We start from the raw sequence: 9,553 nt of genomic DNA, 5'->3' as shown, positions 1-9,553 counted from the left end.
TTCAAATATTTTCAATAGCAGAATGCTTATTCTCATATGAAAAGCATGTTTCAATTTGCTGACAGTTCTATTAGAAATATTATTTCACATGGAGCCAAGTATAATGCCCATTGTTCTACATCTACTGTACGTACATGAAGGCTCTTCACAGACTAAGAGAACTTGGAAGTCATGTACTCCTGGTGTTTTGTTTATCTAGGTCTAATATCTTCTCATGTGAAATCCTATAAATCAACACAACATATATATTGGAAGCAGTGTGATATACTGAAGTAGCAACAGGTTTAGAGGCTGTATGTGAAATCCAGATCTAAATAATACCTGTTTGACCTCAAGCTTGATATTTAGTATACGCAAATTATCAACCTCCGTGTCTAGAGCATAACCACTGTAATATTTCTTTTTGTCCCAAAGCACAACTAATCACTTTCTTTACCAAGTTCTCATGGTTTTATATCCTTTTAAAAATATATTTTATTGATTATACAATTATAGTTGTCTCACTTTCACCTCTTTATTCCCCTCCACCAGCACCCCCACCCACATTCCCCATCTTAGTTCATGTCCATGGGTTGTACATATAAGTTCTTTGGCTTCTACATTTTGGTTTTCTATTCCTATTGTTGTTAGAGACACAATCATACACTATTGCAATAATTATATTCTTTTATGTGAATCTTTATACTTGGTATATTTTACTGAAGAATTTTGAGTGCAGAGCTCTACAATATTTATCTTTTTATCTACAGTACCTGATACACAGAAAGCTTTTAATATTTGTTCAATACAAGAATGTGATTAAAATGTCACTTCTGGCACTAGATATTATATAGTCACCTCAGAGCAGCATAGGAGATGTTCTCCACTCCTCAAGATTTCATATCCCTTGTCATACAACATTGAACCCCTTTTCATTTCAAATCGCTATTGCTCTTTCACATGAACTGCTATGTGAGATAAGGGAAAAAAGTGAGAACCATTGTTTCACGTGTTTTGCCATTCGGGCTATAATATTTGGTGATATACAGCATATGTCTCCCACTGAAGTGACAAGAAAATCAAAGGCTGGCTTCCTAGCAGCCCCACAGACTAGATGCAAATCTGCAGTGTGGCATAAACCTACCTTTTCTCAGACTGGCACATGCTCCTGTCATTCTGCTGAGTCCATTGACACCTCTTTCTCTCTCACACCAATTAGCATGCACACACACGTGTGTATGCACATGCACACACACAAGTTAAGTGCTAGTTTCATTATGCAGTATTTATAAATATTGTTAAGGAGCCGTTTGTGTCCTATTGAATCTTATTTCAGGATTACCTTATCTATATGCAGTCATGTTACTATGATAGCCTGCAACCAGTAAATTTTAGTTGATAGGTTGAGATGGGAAAAGTGTTAATCAAATCACTTGTACAGGAAATAACAGATAATAATTGTATTGGTTCCAGACTTAGTTAATATTTAGTGAACAATAAACACAAAATAGGCAATTTTACATCTTGTAATAGTCCCCGACCTTTGACCTCAATCCTTCTCATTCTGTCATTCACACATTCCTTCAAAGAGGTAATTCTAAAACAAAAACTTAGACCCATCCCTTACCTTTAAAAAAGTATTTAATACTTCCTTAAAGCATTCAGGTTAATGTCCAAATTACTTAGAATTAGATATAAGATTCATTGTTATTTACACTTAGTGCCTCTAATCTCCCTGAAACACACACACACTTACACACACATTTTTTTTTACACACACTTACTTTTTAATCACTGTTCTAAAACCTGCTTACTGTCTGAAAACCTCACTGTGTTTATTCATACCTTGGAACTTTTCCTATGTTAATATCTTTGCTTGGAATGATTACTCTCTCTCCTTCCTCTCACCAGGAATAAAAAAAAAACTACTGGTCCTTCAAGATTCATTTCAAAGGATATCTCTTCTGTGATTATTTATTTGCCCATTTGTGTCACACTGTGCTATATTTGGCAGTTTCTTTTCTTTGCTTCCAGACAGAATATGAGGTTCTCTATAATGCTGTGTGCTGTATCATTTTCTTCTTTTCATTATAATAATACAGCCTTACGTTAGGTTTGCCATTTACCAGCTATATGACCTGAGAAGGATTTCTTTCTACTTTTTAAATGAAGTCCCTTCATCTATAAAATATGAATAAAGCTAATCACATTACTCCCTCATTAGTTTATTGTGAGAATTAAATGAGGTGTAGCCTAATGAAGCATTAGTGGTGGCTTTCAGCTATGTATATAGTCAGTACCTATTAAATGAGAAACCCTGCACCAGGTAGTAAGTATACAGTGAGCAAATTGACACAAAGTTCTAAAAATGTACATCTTATGAGAATCTTTAAATTCGTCTGTGTCTCCAGGACCACCTAGCTAAGGTCTTAATATGTAGGAAATATTTTCACATCTTAAAAAGTGCCAGGCCATCTACCTTCTCCTGACAAGCCCACCACTCGCCTAGTCTTTGCTTTGCATCACGAAATTTCAAAGGTTGTCTACAAAATTATAAGTGCTTCTGTTGAGATTGCATGGCCACACCTCCTGTATATATGATATAGAGGATCCCTGTTGCATCACAGCAAACTGTGTAGGAGTTCAACCTCCTACCTCCAATGGTTATAATAAGAATTTATTACTATCCTCCCTTGAGTGGCTGTTTCCTAACACCCTACAATCCTGTTAATTCTGTCAAAACAAGGAGTCTAAGCCTTTCAGGGCTTTATATGTCTCTTGATTTAACTCAGATGTCCTAGGTGCCAACTCATTCCACTCTGCTCTCTGTAGCTCATTGTCTGTCATCAGCAACATTTTCTAGGACCCCACTCTCTTATCCTGAATATCTGTTCCACATATTGCTCTCATGGAAAGCCAATTGTTCTCTGAGGAGATGGTTTCCCATAGAACCGTTTCTAATGTTATGGCCCCTGGAGGTTGAGTAAGTGCTTCCCTTGATTCTCACTTCTGCTCCTGATGGTTTTTGTTCCTTCTTCACAAAACTCCACAGATCCTGTGAAGCAAATGGCATCCAATTATACCAACTTCTCTCCCTTGGTGCAGTCATCTTTTGCCATCTTGGTCACCTCAAGGTTATCAAAGACTTTAGTGCAAAGATATAGTCTTTCTTGCTCTGTTTTTTCTTCTGTCATCCTTCATGGTAAACTACTAAGTAGATTATTCAAGAACATCTGACATGTAATAACCTTGGACTCCTTGTTTTTAATTACTTGACCCACCTCAGCAATGTATTTCCATATCTCTCCTCATGGTTCACATCTCATTTCTATCATTATCTTCTAACTTTCCATCTCACACCAGCTATTCCCCACATTCCAAAGATTTTTCAACCCTGTCCTTGACTCCGGTGAGTTGACTTGACCAGCTTTCCTATCACTCCCCTCACATCTTTACTTTCTTTCATACCCAACAAATATCCGCTAGTTTTGATAAAAACATTACTACCCTGTTACTGTTTCTTTCTTCCTCTTTGGAGAATGTGTGTGGTAAAACTCCAACCATCATAATTTGCAAGTCTGTGGCTATCCATCTCTTCCATTGAGCAGCTAAATGCTTCATTAAAATGTACTAACAAATGTACTAACAATGTATTTGAAACTTATGACCTTGTATTGCTAGGGTATTTTAATAGTTATATTGCAGTTCCTAAATAGGTTGGTCCTCCAATTGACTAACAAACTGCAATGACATCTTCTCCTCCCAGTTAAACTTCCAACGCCAAAAATTCCCTCCAGGTTTCCATTTTATCTAATGTTCTACCTTTTATTTTGACAAAGAAAATAGAAGCCATATTAAGGGAACTGACATGTCTCTCAGCAACTATAAGGGCTAAATTTTTTTAGCTTCCTTCCCTTCCACTGAAACACTGAAATACCTCTGTTCTTATTTAAGGGTCACACTATTTTCTAGCTTTTGGGCATATAATTGACACTTAATACTGTATACAATGTCATAAGTTGATATATGTATATGTTGCAAAATGCCATAATAGTTAGTTAGTTAACACATCTGTTATCTCACATCTCATGCATTTTTTTTGTATGGTAAGAGCTTTTAAGATCTTCTCTTTTAGCAACTTTCAAATATACACTACCATATTTTAACCATAGTCACCATGCCTTATGTTATATCCCAGATCTTACTATCTTATGATTGGAAGTTTGTACTCTTTCACAACTTTCATACATTTCTCCCACCTCCCCCACCCTGCCCACTGGAACCACTAATCTATTCTCTATTTCTATGAGTTCAATTTTTGTGGATTTCACATGTAAGTGAGATTATACATGTTTGTCTCAGGATTATACAGGTTTCTTTTACTTATTTTACTCCACTTCACATGGCATGTTCAAGAACTCTACTCCTGTGATTATGCTCTTCCTATCTTATATCAACAGAGTTTCCCATTCTAAAACATCAGTCCCATCAGCATGAAAATATTGAACAATAGCCCCAATTAAGAAACACTTTTCATTCCACATGTTTTATTTTGTCACCCTACCATTTCTCTTCTTTTTATAGACACTGTCTTTCTATTCCCTACTAAAAAATAATCAAATGAGTCTCCTGAGACTGCTAATTTATGGCCTCTCCAGTAATGAAATCTCTAAATTTTAGGTGGGTTTGTAACCATCTGCCACTTTTTCATAACTCCCTGGGAGCCAGGTAAGACATTTTAATTCCAGTCAAGGTAATATCAGAGAGAAGAGAGGTCAGTGCATCTTTTGGAGCAATTGTTTTTGGTGGGGTCAAGGTTCTTCCTCCATTTTTCTCTATCCAGATCCTTTGACTGCACTTCAGGAATGGCGTAACAGTCAAGTGGAAGCCACCCACTTTGAACCACTATGGCACTGCAGTACTAGTGCTAACCCGCTTACACTTGGATTTACCTACAGAAAAAATAACACTTCTGTTTTGGTTAAGCCACTATCATGACTTTGTATGTAGCCATACCTAAATTCTAACCAATATAATATGCAAAATTGACTTTCTTATGTTATATGCAAAATATGAATGTTCTTGGATCCTGGGCATGCAACTATTGTTTCTTTACTCATCTACTCAGCAGCATTAAATAGTTGAACTTTACCTCAGTGTGTCCTAGCCAAACTAGGAATGAAGGACAGACCAAGGGTATATATAATATGAGATTTTAATGATACTAAAGCTGTTTGGAGAGAGAGTAAGAGGTTGACAGGTGGGGAGGAGAAAGAATCAAGGAGAGAGAAAGAGTAAGTGAAAGAGAGAGAAACTACAACTGTGAAGTTAAAAAAAACAGTCACAGAAGATTTAAGTCTCAATAAACAGTTTTATATGCAATTTCCTCAAACATATTTTCATTTGCTATAAAACAGCAAATGGCTTGGGAGGGAAAAGCCAGAAATATGCACAGTGAAAACAAAATAGTCTTAAACAAATACCAGCTTGCAAAAAAGAAAATGCAGCCTATATCAGAATGATTTTCATCTTGTGGTTCTTCAAAATGCATTAATTTTTTCTTGACAAATAACAATTTGGTTTGAAATCAAAACAAATTCTCATTTTGTCCTAAAAAGCTCTAATTTCAGACTTTGAAAGATGAATGACTACTTTTTTTGCTCAGATATTGATCATTAGCCATGGCTGGACTGGCTACTTAGACTGTAATTGTACTGAAATTTCATGAATACAATTCTTTGAAAGTTAAGTGAAGATACCTGAAGAAAAGAGGTATTAAAATTTATAAGTGGAAAGATAATGAAATTTTTTATAACTAAAAATATTTTAAGCCCTGGCTGGCATAGCTCAGTGGATTGAGCGTGGGCTGCAAACCAAAGTGCCGCAGGTTCGATTCCCAGTAAGGGCACATGCCTGAGTTGCAGGCCACAGCCCCCAGCAACCGCACATTGATGTTTCTCTCTTTCTTTCTCCCTCCCTTCCCTCTCTAAAATAAATAAATAAATAAATAAATAAATAAATAAATAAATAAATAAATAAATAAAATATTTAAAAAATATTTGAATGAAATAACTTCTTTTCAAACAGAAAGCTAAAGTGAAACATGCCAAGCTCTGTTTACATCTGACTAATTGTGATGCATTAGAGTTTTACTTTATACCTAAAGTATTTTAGTTTAATGAATCAGATCTCAACAAAATACAATGAAACAGTAAATAATATTATACCTTTTTTATACCAAAGTAACAGTAACATATATATTTACTTATATGTGCAAACATGCATGTGTGTGTGTTACTAGGGCAGAGAACACAAGTGGATGTTCATTTTACTTAGGGTAGTTAGAATGTGGCCATGTATTCATTAAACCTTTATTAAACACTTTTTACAGAAGACTCTACTGTAGAAATAAAAAATACAAAAATGAAGTTATTTCACAAAATCTTTTGTCAATGAGCTTATGGACTAATAAAAATATAGAGAAACAAATAATCAGTTTTAATATTTTTCTATAAGGAAGGCTATATTTTCAAATATTTTATTTATATTTTACATTGTTCTAGAAGGAATTTAAAGAAAGCAAAAAAAGATATTATTTGAAAATGGAACAAAAATGAAATTTTATTACCATTTTTCAGTAAATTAAAAAGGTTAGCAATTTAAATGTCTAGCAAAAAAATCACTTTGAATAAATGAGAAAAAATACATCCAGATATTAGAATACTCTGAACTGCCATGGAAATATTCCCATAGTGTAATTAAGAAAAAAACAGTATAACTAATACAAACCTATTTTAGAAAAATAGTATATATAATTATTAGATTGTGTGTATATAATGATTCTCTATATCTAATGTGTGTGTATACGCACATATATGTATATACACATGCACACATGTGTGTACATATCTGTGTATGATAAAAGTAATGATGCCATTTCCTTGGTTAACATCCATGATTCAGGGAGGGGCAATTGATATAATTGTCATCCTTATACTTAGTTACTTTGTTATATTTTTGCTATGCTACTAGTTATTTCTATATGTAAATATAAACAAATTTAAATCTATATTTTTTCACAGATGGGTGATTTTTCGTTTCTAGTTTTGTAAGGTATATACTTTGCTTTAAACCTTTTACAAAGTTATTTCTATTTCTAGAAGTCTGATACATTAGCTGCTCTTGGAAAATAAATAAAAATATTTGACATTTAAATATGTCTATTTTCAATTATTTAAATTATTTATATATTAACATGTTTGAAAATCTCTAAATTTTATGAAAATGTGTATCTTAAAAACATTCACTTCCACCTTTGACTGCATTGACAAAATTTTCACCTTCATCTCCATAAATAAGATTATTTTCTTATGTATCCTTCTAGTTATTTCTTTATGTAAACATGAACAAATTGAAATTTACATTTTTGTTTTTCCATTTATTTTACACAAAACATATCATCTTGCATACATAGTTCTGAACTTTATTTTTCTCCCTAATAAATTCTGGATCCTTTCCATGTTACTATATAAAATCTGCATTTTTTTTCTCCAGAAACATATTTTTATCACATTTCATAGATTATTAAATATGCCCATAATCTTTTACCATTTACTATTTTAACAGAGTTTTACAAGGACTAGCAGTGTACATTTGTTATTTTGTGTGTGTGAAATTATATCTACATAATGTATTCTCAACAAATTAGGAATTTAGGGTCAAAGAATACATTTGATACATGTTGCTATGGCGGCAGTAATCTCTACCTCCAATATAATTTAAAAGAATTGTTTTTAGTTTACTACTATTTTTCATTCATCATAAATACAATTTTTTATGAAGTACCTAACCAAGATTATCTTATATAGAGACCTCTGTAAAGCCACACCCATCATTATGGGATTCTACCATCAGAATAATGGCAAACAGGAAGTAGTCACATTATACAGAAAAACAAATCAAGGAAATGTCCATATGTTATTTGAAATACTTGATAAAAGAAAGAAGTGAAGTTTCTCCTGAGATTTTCTAATCCCAGCCAGTCTTCACAAATCTTTACAGATAAATTTAAGATCATCCTGTATAGTACAAAAAAACTCTTTGGAAAGAGTTGATTTAAGGTGGCTTTAAATTGTAGAAACAAACACAAATTTTCCCTGGATAATGTATTTTCAATTTGGACCTTAAAAACTTCTCCTAGATAAATTTCCAAGGTATCTGAAACCACAAAACACAGGAGGAAACCAGGCCACTGAGTGGGAGTGAAGTGTGAAACGTGGGGCAAAAATAAAATAGAATCTGAACTTCAAAGGCTTCATAAGTTACAAAACATAAAATAATTATATTTAACATGTTTAATAAAATAAATGTCTAAAAATAATAAGGAACTAGCAGATTAATAAAAGCAAAATAGATATTTTTAAACACATGGCTTATGCACACAAAACACACATATGCATATACAGATAAACACATATATATGATTGTGATAACAGAATAGATGAGTTAAAGTATAGACTAAACTAAATAGAGAATAAATATGTTATATAAGTTGCTAAGAAATGAATGAATGTTAAGAAAAATAGGAGAGAATAAGAAAGCTAAAATATATTTGATTCAGATTGCAATGGGAAAGTGAACTACATGGAGCTGAGGCAGTGTTTGAGGAGGAAACAGTCAAGAGTTTTCCAGAAACTTTGTAAGACACTAATTCAGGAGTTTAGAAATTTCAATAAATCTCAAGCAGGATAAACAAAAAGAACTGACAACTACATGATTAAAGTGAAGCTGCAGAGTACTAAAGTCAGGTTATTTACAATAAAACAGTGGTTTTGCTAACAAATGACTTTTTATGAGCAACAATAGAAAAGTTGTATTAGGTAGACACTATTCAACAAATATTAAACAAACAAAACATAACAGCTAAGGTCCAGAGATTGAGTATAATAAGTGGTTCAGTGAGGATATGTCACTGATAACAAAATTAAGAACAATATTGTATGAAATGAACTAAATATAGGTAAGAAAGGACTAGAAACCATTTTTTAAATGATTTTATTTACTTAGTTTTAGAGAGCGAAGGGAGGGAGGGAGAGGGAGAGAGAGAAACATCAATGTGCGGGCCATGGCCTGCAACCCAGGTATGTGGCCTGACTGGGAATCGAACCTGCGACACTTTGGTTTGCAGCCCGTGCTCAATCCACTGAGCTATGCCAGCCAGGTGAAACCAATTTTCTAACTACAGATCTAGTGAGCCCACTTTGCACTGTGCCATAACTACCTCCAAAAATATCCTGAATTTTTGTTACTTTCACTATAGTAAGGACCTTATTGAGAGATGCTTTATTTGAAAAGTGCAAGATATGATTATTTACATATATTTAACATATTATAGCAGCTTCTCCATTTTCTTCATCTTCTTCATCTTCTTTCTTTTGATATTTTGCATTTGAAAATGTCTTTTTGAACACTGAACAAAAGCGTATTCATTTGATTACTTATTATATTGAGAAAAAATCAATAATATAAATATAGAAATACATAATGCATAATTTTCTCCTCATGAATTTCACAA

This window comes from Phyllostomus hastatus, unplaced genomic scaffold (genome assembly GCF_019186645.2).
Source record: "Phyllostomus hastatus isolate PE091 unplaced genomic scaffold, TTU_PhHast_1.1 phas_scaffold_317, whole genome shotgun sequence".
Taxonomy (NCBI): domain Eukaryota; kingdom Metazoa; phylum Chordata; class Mammalia; order Chiroptera; family Phyllostomidae; genus Phyllostomus; species Phyllostomus hastatus.
Note: the sequence above shows the minus strand (reverse complement) of the source record.